General features: G+C 37.2%; 2 long non-coding RNA genes across 2 annotated transcripts in view; one reads left to right on the top strand and one right to left on the bottom strand.

The window, feature by feature from the left end:
• Nucleotides 1–1,753: 1,753 nt before the first annotated feature.
• Nucleotides 1,754–10,518, bottom strand: LOC137855684 (uncharacterized). The gene is made up of 4 exons (XR_011095891.1): nt 10,314–10,518; nt 8,169–8,309; nt 4,791–4,987; nt 1,754–3,724 (listed from the first exon to the last, which is right to left on the bottom strand). It is a non-coding gene; the product is annotated as an uncharacterized lncRNA (long non-coding RNA).
• A 17-nt stretch (nt 10,519–10,535) lies between these two features.
• The window catches only part of LOC137855685 (uncharacterized), a 43,915-nt gene continuing 36,381 nt past the window's right edge, over nt 10,536–18,069 (top strand). The window contains exon 1 of the long non-coding RNA XR_011095892.1: nt 10,536–10,724. This is a non-coding gene — a long non-coding RNA (uncharacterized lncRNA). The remainder of the gene's footprint in view (nt 10,725–18,069) is intronic.

The raw sequence follows: 18,069 nt of genomic DNA on the forward strand, positions 1-18,069 counted from the left end.
TTTCTGGATCACAAGCTGGCCACGGGGTATGGAAATGGAAATGGGGGCAGGGGAAGATGGAGCTGGCATGTGGAATTTAAAAGAGACTGTCAGCAGGGCAAGGAAAGGATTAAGGAGACAAAACCAAAAGTGTTTCTACTTTAAATAAGTTAAAAAGTGGTGTATTTGCATTTATAAGAGCACCTTCTTGTACAGGCAAGGGTGACGCAATGCATTGCTTTCATTTGCTTGTGTCAAAAGTATGCATTGTCTACCAGGAATTTAAACCTTATGAAGTCAACACACTCCCATGAAATGGACTTTTTATCCTCTTGGTATAATCTGTAAAAAAAAGTACGCTTAGCAAAAATTGTTGAGACACCTGAAAATATCAGAAATACCTTCTGTAGAGTAAAAACTGATTTTCCCTTAACTGAATTAGTGACTATTCAGTTTGCCCATGCCTTCTTGTTATGCATTTTACTCTTCAGCTACAGGCACTAAACATTCTCCAAATACTGATGGAATTTAGAATTATCTCCTTTTCCATTGTATTTGTAATCCTCCATCCTAAGAGATGTTGAGCCCCACACATGCACTCTGTAACATAAGGTTAAATTAAACAAAACAAACCGTTAGGAGAGATAGACTGCCCAACTGGGAGGATTCTAGGAGTAACGAAACTATGGAAGTTCAGAAGTAGGCCTTTTGGTGGAAAGGGCTGGGTGTAATAATCTTGACTGCTCAGAGATATCTTCTTGGGATCACAGTAGAGAGGCATTGCTAAAGAAGTGTCTCTTTATCCTCCCTGGAAGCACTTAGAAAAGTCCAGTGCTACACCCCAACTCACACTTTTCACCCTCAGTTCTGGAGGGGCAGCCCTAACAGAGTCCATTGTAAAGCATGATTTCACTATGTAGGACTTTGTACAAACACATAAAGAAAAAAACATTCCTGGCATCAAAGAACAATAGTAGCTCTGTTGTTAACAGCATCATTAGTTATTTTCCAATCTGAAATTAATTTTTCTCTCCATTAATGTGTGCCTCCAAGTTGTAAGAGTTCACTCCTCAGAAACCACAATTCTGGCCCCATCCCATCAACTGACAACACAGTATAAGGCAAACATCTAGAAAATTATCTGGATGGTAGAAAGGACAATTCCCTTTGTCCTTTTTCTTTTTAAATGGGAGATTATCTGTGTGACCAAACACAGATAACATCATCCGCACTGGCAGGAGTACAAGTTCAGACACTGCCTTGATTTACTTGGAAAAAAAAACAACTGTTTTTTTTTGTGACCCACTTCAGATAGCAGGTCATCCAGCTGAGATGAGAACAGATAGTCATCATCTGTTATCTCAAGGATGACTGGACTCATGCAGAATGAGTGGTGTCCATCTGTCAGTCTGTGCTCCCATCCTCAGCATTGTTTAGATTTACGAAAAAACAAAACTCTGAAGTCAGATTACATTAGTTCTTGAACACCAAATAAATTTGTATGGAAACCTGTCACATAAACAGCTTGCTTACATAAAATTGATATTTTTTCTAAGATTTTACATCTCCTATCAGTAGCAAATTTATTGTACTAATTATTCTTTATAATGAAATATTAAGCCCTCCTCAAACTCTCTACATAATCTGAATCAATTGACAATATGTCAACCACCTATATCAGAACTGAACTAAATTTCTGATTTCCTGATTCACATCCTTGTTCCAGATACTTTGGATGGCAAGTTCTGTGAAAGGAGGATAAAACCAAGCACAATTCTAAGATATTTTCTGTTTATTAATATACAAAAATAGTCTTCGGGTACTACTCTGCTAATTACAACCACAACAAAGCCAACACAGCCATAAAGCACGGTGAAGTGACATCAAGAGTGTAGGCTGTAATGACAGACACTTCTCCAGCCTGCTTTGGTACCCCAGGGTGTCTGTCTCTCTTCATCCTTTCATCTCAATGAAAAATGGTGAAATTTCTTTAGGGTAGGAATTGCCACAAACATTGATTCCCTGATCTCTGTGGACCCATAAGATGGGTTCTAATTTCTACTGAAGAAACTATTCAGTTGGTGAAAGTCAAGAGGGGACAGTCATCCAAATTCTCAGTAACTGCTCCATTTTCCATTAAAAATGTAATTGTAGAATAAAATGAAAATCCTCTTCTTATTTCCGGTCTGACTATCCCTATGATTTCCACGACAGTAGAGACACTGTTCTAACATATTTAAGTACAATTCTCAAATCATTCCTTTCTCCTCAAGCAGATATTTAGGCAAGCTGGGAATTAAAGATTTCTAGTAGAAGACTCTTAACTTCAGTATCAAACTTTTTCTGCTGATGCTAAGGACTTACAGAGATCTATAAGCACTGAGCAGGAAAGAATGGTTCATTTTGATGTTTGATCTAGCAATGATCGCTTCAGAAACCTTGGATAATTACAAAAGGCTAATATCAGAAGTGTCTTTGCAAGTTAGCAACCCAAATTCCATTAAAAGATGAAAGAACTTCTAAAGCCCAAAGTTTTAGAAAAATCTTCTTTTTAAAAGCAAAGGAAAAAGACATATACGTTTCAGAACATGTTGCTCTTTATACTACTAAACACATGTCTCCAATGACTTTAGGATCTGGGCACACATTAGTCCATGATCTACATTGAGAAAGTTAAGTTAAAGAAGACTAATTCCTTTTCTAAACTCTGAGTCATAAAGACATAGACAGACAAAGTAATTAGCACAAGGTCATGCTGTAGCTGAACTTGGAACAAAAACTGTATCATTAAAGTACCTAGTTCACATCTTGCCTAGGAATCTATCTTAATTCTCTCTCCAATACTGTCTTTTAAATAAATTCAAACTCCTAATTCCATCTCAACAGAAGCTTATGTGAAGAAGGCATTCTTCAGCCACTGGACTCTCCTAGTAAGTAGTTGATCATTCAACCAGGCTCTTTACATTAGGGACTACCCGTTTCTTTGCTTTGCCTATCTTAGACACCTCCTGAGACACCACATATCTTTAAGTTAGACCAAATGAAGAAAAATAAATATAGGGAGCTTGGTCCTAGAGCGGGATTGTTTCATCCTTATTCCTGTGGTTCCAGTTTACACCTCAAGGCCCAAAGAACCACATTCATGTGTGGACCACAAGTCATGAGTGTAAGCCCTGGTGAGCCACCAGCTCAGAAGCACTGTGGAAACGCTGACCACATTGTGTGCACAGGTGGGGCTTCTCCCCTTTGTGAGTCTTCTGATGGAGGGTGAGGCTGGAGCTGCGTGTAAAATGATCACCACACTCTGAACACTCAAAGATGCGCTCCCCCCGGTGTACCTCCTGGTGCTGAGTCAGAGTTGAGTTGCGGCTGAAGCTCTTCCAGCATTGCGTGCACTTGTAAGGCTTCTCTGCTGTGTGGCTATGCTGGTGATGGAGAAGGTTTGAGCTAGAGTTGAAACTTTTCCTGCACACAGTACACTGATAAGGACTCTGCCCTGTTGAAGTTCTCCCCGAGACCACAGTGTCCTGGAATTCTTTCACGTTACAGCATCTCTCCTTGGACGTGCCTGTCTGTTTGTCCTGAAAGGCTATTTTCAAACTGGTGTTTTGAGACTTCTGATGAGCTATGTCATTACTTTGGAAGGTGTTTTTTCTTTGACCTCCTGATGACACCTTGCGCTCTTGTGCATGCCTAAGCCCTTCCTGTTCATGACTCACCACTTCTTCCTCAAATCTATCAACAACTGCAGATCAAAAAAAAAAAAGTATTAAAAACCATGATAATAAACAATTAAGTCTAATCTAAAAATAAGTTTTGCCACCTCAGTGGCAAAAGTGAAACTTTTATCCTCAGATTTCAGAATTTAACTCACAGTTGCAGAGAACAAAACAGTTCTGAGGAGCATATCTATTTTGTGTGGAAAGGAACATGGGTAGAAGGACCAGGAGACAGAATAGTTTCTGGAGAGGCAAAAACTAACTGACCATTGGCTTAACTATTTCTCCTTAAGTAGCATTTTAAATATAGAATCATAGAGCATCTGCTCACATATATCAAAATCTGAACTGAATCCAACAACTAAGACCATAACATTCATTGTGCTCAATACTACGAAGGGGTAGAAAACCATTGTGCCTGATGTTTTCAAAGGCACTGCTACTATTTTCTATTACTGAAGAAAGAACAGCAGTCTCACCAAGTTCTAAGACCAAAAGCAGACATTATGACCATTAATTTGACCTCTTGCAATCAACATGCTTAGAAAGTTGAATCCAACTCAAATAAACATGCTGTTTCAATTAATAGTTAAAAATTCAGCACAAGGTTAACTAATTATGCTTATACCTGAGGCACACACCAATCCAGAGGGCTTTCTGTTTTCTATTTTATAATAATATGTTACAACCATCAGGTCCATCCCCTGAAAAATCTTGAAAATCTTGCCTTAAGGCAAACACAACAGGCTAAAACCCACTTTTTTTTCCCTATGTATGCAAATCCCCAGATTAATGCAATTTTTTTTTTTTTTTTTTTAATCAAAAGCCCCTTGTTTTAAAGACAAAGATGGAAATTTGACTCCATGATTTCTGTTTTCATGTTCTTTACTGAGCTGCCATATGCAATAGTGGATCTGTTGGTATGGACACCTGAACTAATATTAGAACAGCAAGATCCAGACATGTTAAAGATGAGCCAACTGATTAGGCTAAATCCTGCACCTGAAGCAGGATTTCTGGCCAGTCCTCAGCATTTTTCTCACGGTTCTCCTGTACAAAACCTATGTGTTCCCATCTCTTATAGCTTATTACCCAGCTCTGGAAGGACCTGGTGGTCTTCTTTAACAACAAAGAGCAGATTGCATTTGAGTTCTGATTCTTTGCTTTCTCCTTCCCCATTCTGGGATGGTTGTTCATGCTGTGGCCTGTTAAGCTGAGACCTGGAAGACTCCCATAATTTCACAGGATCTGCCATCTTCGTACAAGTCACTCTTCAACCTTGAAACGCTCTGTAATGTGGAAATAAATCAAACACATCACTGTAAAGATAAGGCCTTAAATCACAAGGAAAACTCAGATCAGGCAGAAAGAACACTGCTTCATTCCCCCACAAGGAATACACACTGCTTTATCCTAAGCAGCATTTTTTCAACTGAATCCACACTGGAATATATGTCTTCTCTCAGTTGGAATATATGTCTTCTCTCAGTCTGCTTAGTCAAATTTGAATTCAATTTCAAAATACAGTGCATGTAAGACTCTGGTGCTAGCTTCTCAACCTACTGTGAGTAATGCTGAGTAGCTGTAGAGAATCCAAGTAAAGATTTCTAATCCAGATCTTCCCATCTCTGTCACATCCTCACATGTGCACTCTTAGGTGAATCACTTTGGGATTTTATTTCCAAATACTTCTAAGTCCCCGTAAAGTTACTTTTTAAAATGTCCTTTTACTTTTTGTGCTTCCACCTTCTGCTTGTACAAGGAAGATGACAATCTTTTTACTTTTATAATGTCATTGAGTTTAAATGCATGAATATTCACAAAGTGCAAAATATGACAGAAATAAATGCACAAATGAGGGCTTAGTTATGTATTTTATAAATTTTAGGAAAAGGAGTTTCATTTCTATTTTTCCCTCAACTTCTAGTTCTTCAATGAAAGAAGTAGAACAGCTCATCTTATATTTAAGTTTTCATCAAAGTGCACTTGGTAGATTCAAGTTACCTAGCTTGGCTCTTTGTGACAACTGGTATGCCAGAGCCTAAACCTTCTCTTTATTGCATAGGGCTTTTTCAGTGTTTCAGCATAATTCATGCCATGCTCAGAACTCCAGTTCCCATCTGGCAAGTAAGATGAAAGAAGTCCTCCTGTAAGTATTAAGCTGTCCTACTTCACTTTGTATAACGGTCATCTAGATCTCACGGGATCCTGCTACTTTCATAGCTCATTGAATTTTCAGTCCCTAAAGCTCTGAGCTGTCCACATGAAAAACTACAGATGATTGCACTTTGGGAAAAACTAAGATGGCAAAACTTTAAAGGCCTACTATAGACAAATCATGATCATGGCAAGAGGGAGTCGCAAAAGCCTGACATTTCTATAGTCCTCCTCCTGCCTTAGCGACAAATACTCTCACTTCAGGCTTCTGGCTGGTCCTAGATGGGAACCTTAAGCCACAACAGTTGTCTGTATGCAGCTACCTAGACCACATTCCCAAACCCAGCTCTTCTAGAAAGATATGCAGGAAATGTTAGGAAATACACACATTCATGATCTGCTCTTTTGCATGTCTCTGACTTCAGGATATAACTCCTTCTAGTTGCTATAAGGCCTCCAGCCTACAGACAGCACAACTATATGAACAGATGGCACTGCTTCCCCAGGCTGACATTTTCCTCTTGCAGGATGGCTGTCTTGACTCTGCCATGATCTCCCCTGTCTTCAGTGTTCAGGTTACTACAGATCTATCAGCCATGTCTAGGTGACCAGCAAGCTTGACCCATTTGAAGTTGGCCAAATAATCATCACTTAGCTTAAGCTGTGGCAGCTACAAATTCACCCAAGCTGAGACAATAGGAGAATGCAAGGTCTGAAATATTTGATGGCACTGAGTATCAAGACATTTTGCCATGCCAACAAAGCCTGACTAATTACTTCATTCATGTAGACCCTACTTTTCTTATAAATTAATGACTGTGTCTTATTGATCCGCAAGATTTCCAGTTTATGTCAGTCTCCTCCTACATTTCAATCCTGCCTCTGTTCTTCATTATTATATTGTATTAAATCATAATCTATCTTCCCTGCAATGGCATCTAGTTCTAGCACTCAGTCTGTGTGTCTGGTAGACAGTCTTTCCTTCATCACACCAAACCATACCCACTACTCTCGTATCTTCAGTCAGCAACAGCAGGAATGAGTACTGAGGAACTGGACGGGGCAACAAAACATATGCACATCAAGAAATGTTACCTGATTTTTTCTCACACAAAAAAGAAGAGTTATAACAAAAACAATTATGTGAGACCTTACTGTCACCTTCCACAAGATTAAAAAATTAGAAAAAAACAATTCCTCCATACAATAAGCACCACATGCTCTGAAGTAGTGATCATGAGCTTTCAATAAAAAAAATGTTATCTAAAATTTTTGTCTTCTTTGTATGTAATTCAAACATATAGTAGGTGATAATTTACATGTCTACAATTTATGAAGCGCTATTTAAAAGTTGCACCACATGAATTTTCATACAAAATCTGAATGACATACAGACTTTACAACTCATCCAATATTTAGTGCATTTCTAAAAGCAATTCTCCATGGAATTCCACAAACATATTTTTAATTTATAGAATTAAAATTTAGCCCTGATTATTTCTGACAAAAGCTTTAAAATGGAATTTAAATACATTTTGATAGAAAAGGACCATGCATAAACTAAATACAAATAACATCTTTTTCATCATCTCATTAATCCAGCTTTCCAGTATTCAAACACTTCTTTCACAATCCCTAGAAGTTGTAATGTTATTTACATAATTCATACTACACAAATATAACTTTAAATGAAATCTCTAAGAGTAATAATGTTAAAAACATATATTCTCTTGCTGTTATTTAGAATTTGCATTTGCAAAAAGCTGAGTGCTCTTCCACCTGTGACAGCTGGAAATCTATTAATACCAAACTGTCAGAGAAACTGAGACAGTGGATCTTCAGTCTCAGCTAGTGTGGTAGTTTTCATGAGCTGAACTTCGGAAGACATATAAAAACTGTCAGCAAACACTGTCACATGTACTAGCTATAGACTCGTCTATTACCAGCTGCAAGCTGTGTTTAAAAATACAGCATGTTATGCTGTCTCAATCTTTAAAAGGAAGGTACACTTAGTAAACTACTGCAAGAGCTAACATAAGGCTGATGCATGCAAGTCCTACAGTGGACAAGCATGTACAGATACAATGGCAGAACAGAGACAGAAAAGTTTGAAAATTTCAAAATCATTTCTACCATGATAAGGAGAAACTTTTAATCTGATATAACCATTAATTTATCCTCCTTTTCTAGATAGTAATAGATGTGTACTTACATACACATCCTCGTAACAACTTCTATCACATTTTAGGTACCATAGCATTAGAATTCACTTAAAAACAAAGTAGAGATCAGTACAATCTAGTATGCAAATACCTTGCTGAATTGTCTTCCAAAACTGTCATGAAACTTGTGCTGGAGGAGAGTTTTTGACACGAAGGCCTGTGACTTGAATACTTGCTGGGTCCTGTGTCGACACTTACATGAGAGCCAGGACTCCCAGATTTCAGGTCTGATCTGGGGAAAGGAGACCAAGATGGAGTGCGTGGGACATGTCCCTGAGCAGGCACGTGAAACACAGCCTAGCAAGGGTGCATGGGGCCATGGCCTGGGCTCAGTGTCTCTCCCTTGTGTGAGTTGCAGGGTCCCAGGCCCCACAGGTTAGTGCCAGGTGTGACTGAAGGGACAGTGCTGGGTTCCCTTTCCACGTTTAGGAGACCTGGGGTGGCTGGGTGAGGACAACCAGGGTGCAGTACCTGCCACCTCAGGAGGGGGTTTGCGGTGCCACTGGGAGAAGCTGCATCCACCTCAGGTGTCAGCTAGACTTGGGTTCCTATATCTGGAAACATGGCTGGTATTCTTCAGATGTTCATATTAAATGCCATGGGGTGGCTATGACGGGAAAACAGGAGGTGCCAAATCCCCCTTCCTATTAATAGACCTAGGAATAATTTTTCAAACTGCTCAGCTGCTTAACACTTCAGTCAGTCACATTTTCATTTTTGCAGAGATTGCCTCTTTGAAAAAACTGTTCTGTGTCCCAGGGAGAAAACATATGACCATGACAGGCCTTTCAGAAACTTAGGAGTGCTAATTATAAGTCCAACATGAGCTCTGAGTTCAGGATATCTCTAGAAAATTTTCTCCTTTTTGCAGCATGTTGCTGCATCCCCTCTCCAATTCAGACACTCTGGGAAAGCAGATTTGAAACTTTGAAAAAATAAGCTTGACTCAAGCTGTGAGTCAAGCTAATCTTGATGTCCCAGCCTAGCACAACTCTTCCAGCTGCCGAAGCGCCCACTGAGGTGCCTCATCTCTAGCTTCAGCTCCCCAGGGTGCAGGAGGATGAGCTCTGCCACAAGCCTGAACTCCTCAGTTCCTCCTGGGCACACTGCACAGCACAGGACTGCTTTTCATCTGCCTGCAGCATTCTGCCAACTAGCAGGAAAATCGCTATGAGGCAGTCTTATCTGAAGGCCAAGGTTACTTCCTTCGTATAGCATGAAGCACTTAATACTTGAGGGTATGATGAGGATTGGTGATAGATGAGTCTCTACAGCTAGAAAGCAGAATCCTGTTTCTAAGCCTAGTCAAGCTCCACAGGCCCTGTGCTCCCCCATCATGTTCAGCTACTTCCTAGGCAAATATTTCTTTAACACTTCACTACAAGATTTTACTGAGTGAAATCCAAGCCTTGATGACAAACACACACACGCACCCTCCCCCTCAGGTAAAGCAGTGAAGGGCTACCCAACCTATGAAAATATTGTTGTTCATCATTAGTCCAGCTGGACATTCAAGGCCCTGTGTTGCAGGTTTTCTCTTTAAAATGGACAATATTTAGGCCATAATATAAAGATTGTAGGATATGGCAATCTACACAAAAGAGCTTTCCAAAGAGATTGCTTAACGCTGATGGAAAAACTATAAATAGAAAAGGAAAAAAAAAAAAAAAAAGAGAGAGAGAGAGAGAGAGACGATTATCACTGACAGAGTACACTCAAATAAACATATGCAGCACTTATGAAAAACATCAACATCGCAAAATCTGCAACACCATCAGTTGGAGCTCTGTTCACACATCCTTGAATCATTACGAATCCTCCACATCTCGTGCTCCATTTGGCAAAGCTTTTTTGCAGCCCTTCTTCTATCCGTCTTACACACATTGCAGTTTACATAGGGAACTAGGCATGGGACCATAGTATATCAATTCCCTGTTAGTAGGAAATGCATAGTGTTTTTCTAATGGTGTGAAGTACATTAGGAGCAAGACAAACAGATACAGCTGTCTACAAACCATATAAATGTTAGAACACATAAGAAGTTGTTGCAAATGAATATAACCACTTATATATATATCAGTTAAAGAAATAGAGATTTATGAGATTGGCACGTTGAGCAGACTGACAAATGAGCCCACTTTTAAACATTAAAGCCAAGCCTTACTGAATTAATTCACACTTACTGCCAGTGGTCAGCTCTCACACAGCATTAAGCACTATCACCATGAACACTAACCTTATGATCCCCAGTGCCTCGGTGCCGAAGGGGGTTTGAAGCCTGGAGGAGACTGCAGGGCTGCAGAGAGGTGAGCAGGGAGCCCAGCCTGGTGGGCTGGCGAGCTTCCTTCTCTGCTGTTCCTGCCTCAGGCCTGCTGCTTTTAGGCTCTGGGCCCCCCGCCCTGCCCCCGGTGCTCCTTGTCTCCAGCTCTTTTGTCTGGCCAGTCTCCTTCCTGTGTATTGGAGGTGCCGTCTGCCTGGTGGCCCGGGCCCCCTCAATGCCTCCCGCCTGCGGTGCGCCCATCGTTGCCTGTTGACCATCTCACTGCTGCCTTGCTTGTGCAAAGCTGCGCTAAGTGGCTGTGCCACTGCAGCCTTACACAATACTTGCACACTGCTGCTGGTCACACAGGCTGCATGCATACTCAAGGTAAGGTAGTATTTGCACACTGCTTAACACATTTTTATAAGGAGATATTATTGGCTATGTTTTGGCTACCATGCACATATTCCTCCAGTGAGTAAAGCAAATAGACTATACATTGATATATACATTGAATATACATTGTTATTTTTTCACTTCTCTAAATTAGTTTCTGTAACTGTTAATGTATTTAATGTTAATGAACATGAAACACTGAATTTATGTATTTGTTAATGCTTCCTATTCATGTAAGCAGTTGTCTCATATGTATAGGAAAAAGCAAATCAGTATGCTACTGCAAATTGTAAAATAAATAGTTCCAGGGTCAATATATTACACCTCATATTCTGAAACATTAAGAGCAATCTTGGATTCTTTTCTTGCATGAAGAAAGTATACAAAATTTAAAATATTTATTATGGGTTTATAGTGGTTATGTTGCTTCTAAACTACCAGCAGTTTGCAGTGATTGATTCCCTTTAATGGAGAAAGTCTTCTGAGTCAAATATGTGTATGGAATTCCATCACGCTTCAGTTTGACATGCTTTTTAAGGAGCACCAGTGCAGTTCTATGATGGTAAATTTATGGAGTGATGTTTTCTACAGACTTATAGAAACTGAAAATACCACTGGAACCAAAAATAACACACCTACTCTATGGGGGGGGGGTATTCAGGGTTTAGACCTAAACTTGTTAATCAGTGAAACTAGCAGTGTGTTTCTTTGAACAGGTAAATAGTGACCTACATTTGTCAAAAACTGCAAAGGCAAGAAATACCTACTTATTATTCCTTTAAGATCTAGTCTTCTTATTTATTTGTTTTTTGGTTGGTTGGTTCTTTTTTATTTGGTTGTTGTTGTTTTGTTTTGTTTTTGCTTCCTGCATGGAATGGTGGAATGGAAACATGTATCATTATGTTTCATACACATTCAAACCATCTATCCTCTGTTCAGTGTTGCATGTATGTATGTGTTTTCTTTCAGTTCATAAAGACTGTTCCTTCTCTGTTGATTGTTGCTACTTCCCTTGTATTACCTAACAAGGTTGGAAGGCAATTACATTCTTTCCCCAAGTGTTCATTGAATTCTTAATCTACAGTCTTCACAAAATTTTTGAAGGTCTGAGAGTCTATGGGAATATTGACTTTATGAATATATTCATGAGTTTTTTGTGTCAAAGTTACTTTAAAAATAATTTCTCTTCTTACTGTATACTACAGTAGAATATCTGAGAAAATGTGCCTTCAGTGTGCCCACAAAATGCGAATTATACCTAAAGTGCAAAGGCAAGAAAATTGCATATGAATATAGCTTATGACAATAGCACTGGAAAATATAGCATAGGAATTAGCCATCCCATCCCACTGGAATTTCTATTGCTCAGAAATTCTGGTATCTTCTAGACAAGTGAAGACATCTAATCCGTGATTCACTGGAACACCAACTTTTTTTTTTTTTAAAGGCATGAAATTCATCATTTATTTTTATTCCTGTTAAGCACAGAGCTCTGCTAGTTTGGAAAGCAAGACAGATGCAAGCTTGTTTTCTTTCTTTTTTTTTTTTTTTTTTAGAAAGAATAGTTCCCCTGCTGTCATTTCCAACTTAAAGACTAATTAGACTTACAGAAATATAGCCAGGAAGATGAACATAAAATGTAGGGGACCTGATCCTGAAAAAAGCTGAAAACTTGCAATGCCAGTGAAACCAATGCCAATTACAGGGGATCTGCTTATTTATTTTTTTCCCTCTGGGCCCAATTTCATCTTCCCTATAATGGGGCCCATGCTGAGACAAAAAATGAAAGTCCAGATAGAACCTGTTAAATATTGGCAATTTCCAGGCAGGTAGCAGTTCTTCTTTACCTTGCAAGCATATGGACTTTTTTTTTTTTTTTCCTCCAAACAGGGAGATTTGTTACTTACCCTACAAACAGTTCTTTTATGCCCTATGAATTGAGATATTCCATCATTACAAAATAGAACCTATCAGACTGTACTATATTTCTGGCTAAAGGATTGTAATACTTGTTGTTGTTGTTGTTTTTCTAAAAGAAACATAGCAATTGAAGTTGTTTATATTGCTGTAGTTCTAAAAGACTCTTCAGAAAACTGAGAACAAAACTTTTAATACACCAAGAAGTTTCAAAGAAGGAAAAGTATTTTATAGGTTGGTTAACATGTAAAGTTAGAAGGCACCACTTGGTAATCAAATCAGAAATCAAAATGTATGTATCCCCTATACTTACACATTTTATTTTTGTTGAAGTAAAACTTCCCCATAACACATCTTTCAGAAAGGTCTCTGCCTCAAATTCTGGTTTGGGATTGCCTCATTGGCTGACATCTCATTAACAACTTGGCATTGTTTCCAGTATAAACTTGTCTAGGTTCTAGTCGGTGTTATTTTATTATTATTATTTATTTACTTATTATATTTCTCTACGTACCTAGAGATAGTACCAGAATTAGCATTCTCTCTATGAGTATTTTTCATCTTCAATGCAATTACTTTTCAACTTTGGAAAAGTAGCTTAAGTTCTTTTAAATGTCTTACTAAAATACGACTTTTTTAACATCAATTTTTCAGTTTTTCTGTACTTTCTGCTATAATTCAATATCCTACCAGAGCTGTATGTTTTGTTCACATAATTGTAAAATTCATAGCATTCATACAAAATAGGTCTGGACAGATACTAGGCAAGGTTATCTAGTTCATCCACTGCTCCAGGGCAGGATCAGCTATACCCATTTTTGATCCAGGTTTATCTAACCTGTTCTTAAAAGGCTTCCACCACTGGAGAGTCTATAACCTCTCTAGGAAATGCTTAACTATCCTTACCACCAGAAACTAAATCTCCTAACAAAAATGGGGCACAATACTCCAGATAAGACCTTCCTAATGCTGAACAGAGCATAAGGATTACTTCACATTCTTGTTATCCTTTACAGTAACATTTGATTTTTGCAACAGCACAGCAATTCACTCAGTCTTAGCTTAAAATTCACAGTAGGTTCTAAAGCTCTATTCTGTAAAATTAATATCCAGCCAGTAGTTTTCTTTTTTGTATTTGTTCAGATGACTATCCTAATACTGTTCTTCTAGCTTTGTATAAAGACATAAAATTACTCCATTCGTGTTCAATCTCTTTTATACATTTCTGGGCCTCAGCAGCTCCTTTACGTTGCAGCATTGCACTAAAATTGAGTCAGTTTCTTTGCCTTATGAATCCTCAACTCTCCCCAATGGTTCAGGTTTTCAGGATTGTATGTTATCTTTCAATAAGGCATTTATTATTCCTACGGATTCTATGGTGGGGAGCTGTTGAAACTAGTCAATAATAATGAGTTTTAAATTCTGTCCCTCTGAAGCATTTAGGTGCATTTTTCAGAATTATCACGTATGTGCCTTGCTTAGAATTATCACATACTCGTATTTCTCACATTTGTGTGCCTCACATTGTGTGTTGAGAGCTTAAAATCTTTGCCTGATGGTAGGTGCCTACAGTCTTTCTTTGAAAAATCAAAGAGAGAGATTGCAGTCAGCAAGACATTTATGTACATGCTGTGGATTTTTTTACACTGGCAGAGCAATGTAATTGAGAATTGAGTTATCACTTAGCATTCTTGGAACATAAAAAAAGTTGAGGTCTGATACTACAAATAAATTGACATGGAGAATCTACTCTTCACAGAGCAATTTGCAATGTCAGGTGGCAAGTTAACTACTGGAAAGAATCATGTCTGGTTCCTGTACAGCGTGACTACTTGAAGTATCAGATAAGTGTGTCATCCACCCACACCCTGGCAATTTACTGCAAAACTATTTTAAATCAGATGAATTAATCTGAAAATATATTGAAAAATCTATGTTGATAAAGTAGTTAAATTGCCATTTATCACATACTTTGCAAATTTAGTGCACATTTTATTTACTATACAAGAATTAGAAATAAAGTTCCTGGCATGCACCTAGATGTCCCAAGACATGATGGACATGGTTCATCTAAAAAAAGTTAACAACCTGTCAAATAGAAGCAGCTCATCTATCAAGTAGAGAGAATATGGCAAAAGTGCAGGTAGTAGAAGATGGTTTTGAAACCTGTAGTCATGAACAAATTCAGATACTGCTAAATTGCAGGAATAACAAAATACTGATAAGTAACAAAACCCTAGCATTTTGGAAAGGCTAAATTTTAGAAACCAAAAAATTGATGAGGCCAGCAACACTTCAATTAAAGGCAGAACATAGATAAGGCAGGGATTAAATTTATTCAGAAGTACAAATGCTATCTATGGGGTTTCACTCCTAATAAGTGTGGGAAAAATGCTCAGGAAGGATTTTGTTGGATCTGTAAGCTCCTTCTATAGACAGAATATTTAAAGTGAGAAGAGAAACCAAAAATAATGGAAATAAAATTGGTTAACAGATATGTTTTGTGTTTTAAAGATTAAGGACTATAGAATAATTAGAAGATGCAAGAGATTCCATTACTCAGAAAATTGAAAAGAATAGCAATTTTTTTTTTACTCATAAAGACAAATTCAGTGTTACAGACTTGGTGTTACAGATTGAAGGCAAGTCTTTTGCTTCAGCTTTGCTTAAAGACTAGTAAGTGCATGTCACAGTGCATGATAAAAATGATAGAAAAAAAAACAAACAAAAAAACCTTTTAAGATTCCAGGGTGAAAGCAAAACTTTGATTGCTTACTATGAAAGTGCAAGGGACCCTGGATAATTTTAAACCTTTGATACTGAAGAATAGAACTTTGGGTTGAATTGAAAATACCATTAAGAAATATAAATGTAAGCTTTTGTAATTTTTTTTTTTTTACATTAATCAAAATGCTTATTTACAGTGTTACAATTATTACAATGTAAATCCTTCACATTTCCAAGTGATGATGATGATTAATAAAATAACCATAATACAAAAGCACTGTGAGTTTGGTTTTTTTTTTGGTAGCTGGAACTACCTTTTGGTGAGATTATCTTGTCCATCATCTCACTGTTGGAACATGTGAGAACAATGCTTATGTATTTGTTGCAAGAGAATTTTTGGGAGCACCTCATATAAATTCTAGATATTTACACAGACTAGAAATGTCCATAAAGAAGGGACCAAATGAGATTTTCTGAATTCAAGGTATGCTTGAATCTCAGGTGTTTCCTGAACCTCAAAAAATTGGCAGCTATAGAAGAACCCTAGTGGTGTGTCTTATAAAACATATTTCTTTCTATATTCCCTTCTCTGAACATCCACTTTTGGTCGTATCAGGGACAGGTGCATACTATCTGAATCTGTGAATTGATGCAGCATTGCTGTGGTGCTCATATATATGGTAACATCTTGTCTAGAGGGCCAGGTTTTTGTTGGTATGTGTTAACAGTTTTATCAAGTAGACAAATTTTCGAATGCCTACCTACCTTTCTTACTGTCATCTATATTCAAGCTGTATTAGATCTGAATAATGTGACTCTTTCCAAAAAAAAATCTGTAGGATTTTTTTTTTCTTTCAGTTTCCTTTCTGTTTTTTCTCTTTTCATTTTTCTTTCCTTTTTTTCCTCTTAAAGCTAAAGTTTCTTCAAAAAAACAGCTTGAGAAGAATCACTGTTGAAACTCTTTTCCCATGAGAAACTAGCAGAGATTACACAACCTTTTGTTCAGATAGTGTCTGTGTCAGAAATCTTTGTTTCACTGTAAGAGGAAACTTTGTTCAACATGTAGGTTTTGGCCAGTTTTTGAGTTTGGAAGAATATTTCTGGAAGTGTAGAATTCTTTTCTTTAGCTCTTTAAAAGAGCCCAAAAAATGATCTTTTCATTACTTGGGTTGTAACTTCAGAAACCTTTTCTATGAAAAAGACCTCTCATATACTCATACATATAGATTTTATAATACTTTTTTTTTTCTTTGTATCAAAAAAAATCTTTGAATGCCTTTGTAATACTTTTAAGTGGTACTGTCATGAGTGTTATTCACTTCAATGTCATGCATTTTCAATAGTGAAACCTAAGGTTGGTTCTTCAGCATATATTGTCAGGTCAACATTAACAATTTCAGGCTTCTGGCACATGCTAAATTACAGTTTATATCCCAATGACAGCCACAACAAACTTTCATTTATAGCCGTGAACAAATATTTCAAGGAAATGAATATGCATTATTATTCTCCATTCTAGTTCACCATGCTGCAACTTGTTCACATAGCTGTAACCCTAGCTCCAAATTCTGATGTAGACACTGAAATTTATACATTTAATACTGACTGAACTCAGAAAGGCTACTTACAGTAAAATAGCTGAAGTCTCCAATCCTGCAACTATTTCTCCAGCTGGTTATAAATCCACCACCAATTATAAATACTTTATGACTAATGGAACTAATGAAAAATGAGAATTCATTCCTCATCCAAAATTAAAAGTCAGACAAATAAAAAATAAAATAAAATAAAATAAAATAAAATAAAATAAAATAAAATAAAATAAAATAAAATAAAACATTAGTTTCTTATCACCTACTAAAAAGTCCACTATATGAGCAATATTAATCTCAGGGGTAGCAGAGATCTGTCTTAGACAAAAAAGAATACTTTTGTATTGTCTTATAGGAGAATATCTAATAGAAGAATAAACATAACACTGGTTAGAGAAAATGTTGTCTGAGGGAAAGACAAACTGAAGTAAAATCCTACCAGAAAGAAAAAAAAAAAAAAAAAAGTATATGTATTTTAGGGCAGCAGATTCAGATATCAAAAGTTGATAGTATTTTTTTTCTTTCAGTCAACTTCACAGTCTATTTAGGCTCTTAAAATCGAGTTTCAAAGAATTGCTACAAGAAAGAGTGAAGAACTATCTAGTAATTTCTATAAGCAGTGGAACAGGAAAGTCTGGAATTGCATCAGTCAGAGAAGTGGTAATGGAATGCAAATGCATTTTAGCAAGAGAGAAGTATTTTTTCTATTGCTTTTACCACTTAAAAACTTAAGAAAATAAATTCTATATAAATTTAAAAAGTCATATAGGATTAAGATGGAATGCTTCAAGTTATCTGTGTCTCTGACTTTTTAACCCTTCTTGCTTTGCTGCTGCTAAACAGCCCACTTACTGTGAGCTCCAGATTTCATATTCTGGGCTGGTACATGATAGTGCAAGTATTAGAAATGTAGGGACAGTACTGGTTTGATTTAATGCAATGAAAGCGAGGCATCCAGGGTTACATTCTTCTCCTTGTCAGTAAGAATCCAATCAGAAGACAGTCAAAGAGTAGTTTTAAAAATATATATATGTAAAAAATGCTTCAGGTGAAGTCAATAAAAACGATAATATGGATCTTACATTAACTAGCTTTTGAAT

This window comes from Anas acuta, chromosome 4 (genome assembly GCF_963932015.1).
Source record: "Anas acuta chromosome 4, bAnaAcu1.1, whole genome shotgun sequence".
NCBI classification, from domain to species: domain Eukaryota; kingdom Metazoa; phylum Chordata; class Aves; order Anseriformes; family Anatidae; genus Anas; species Anas acuta.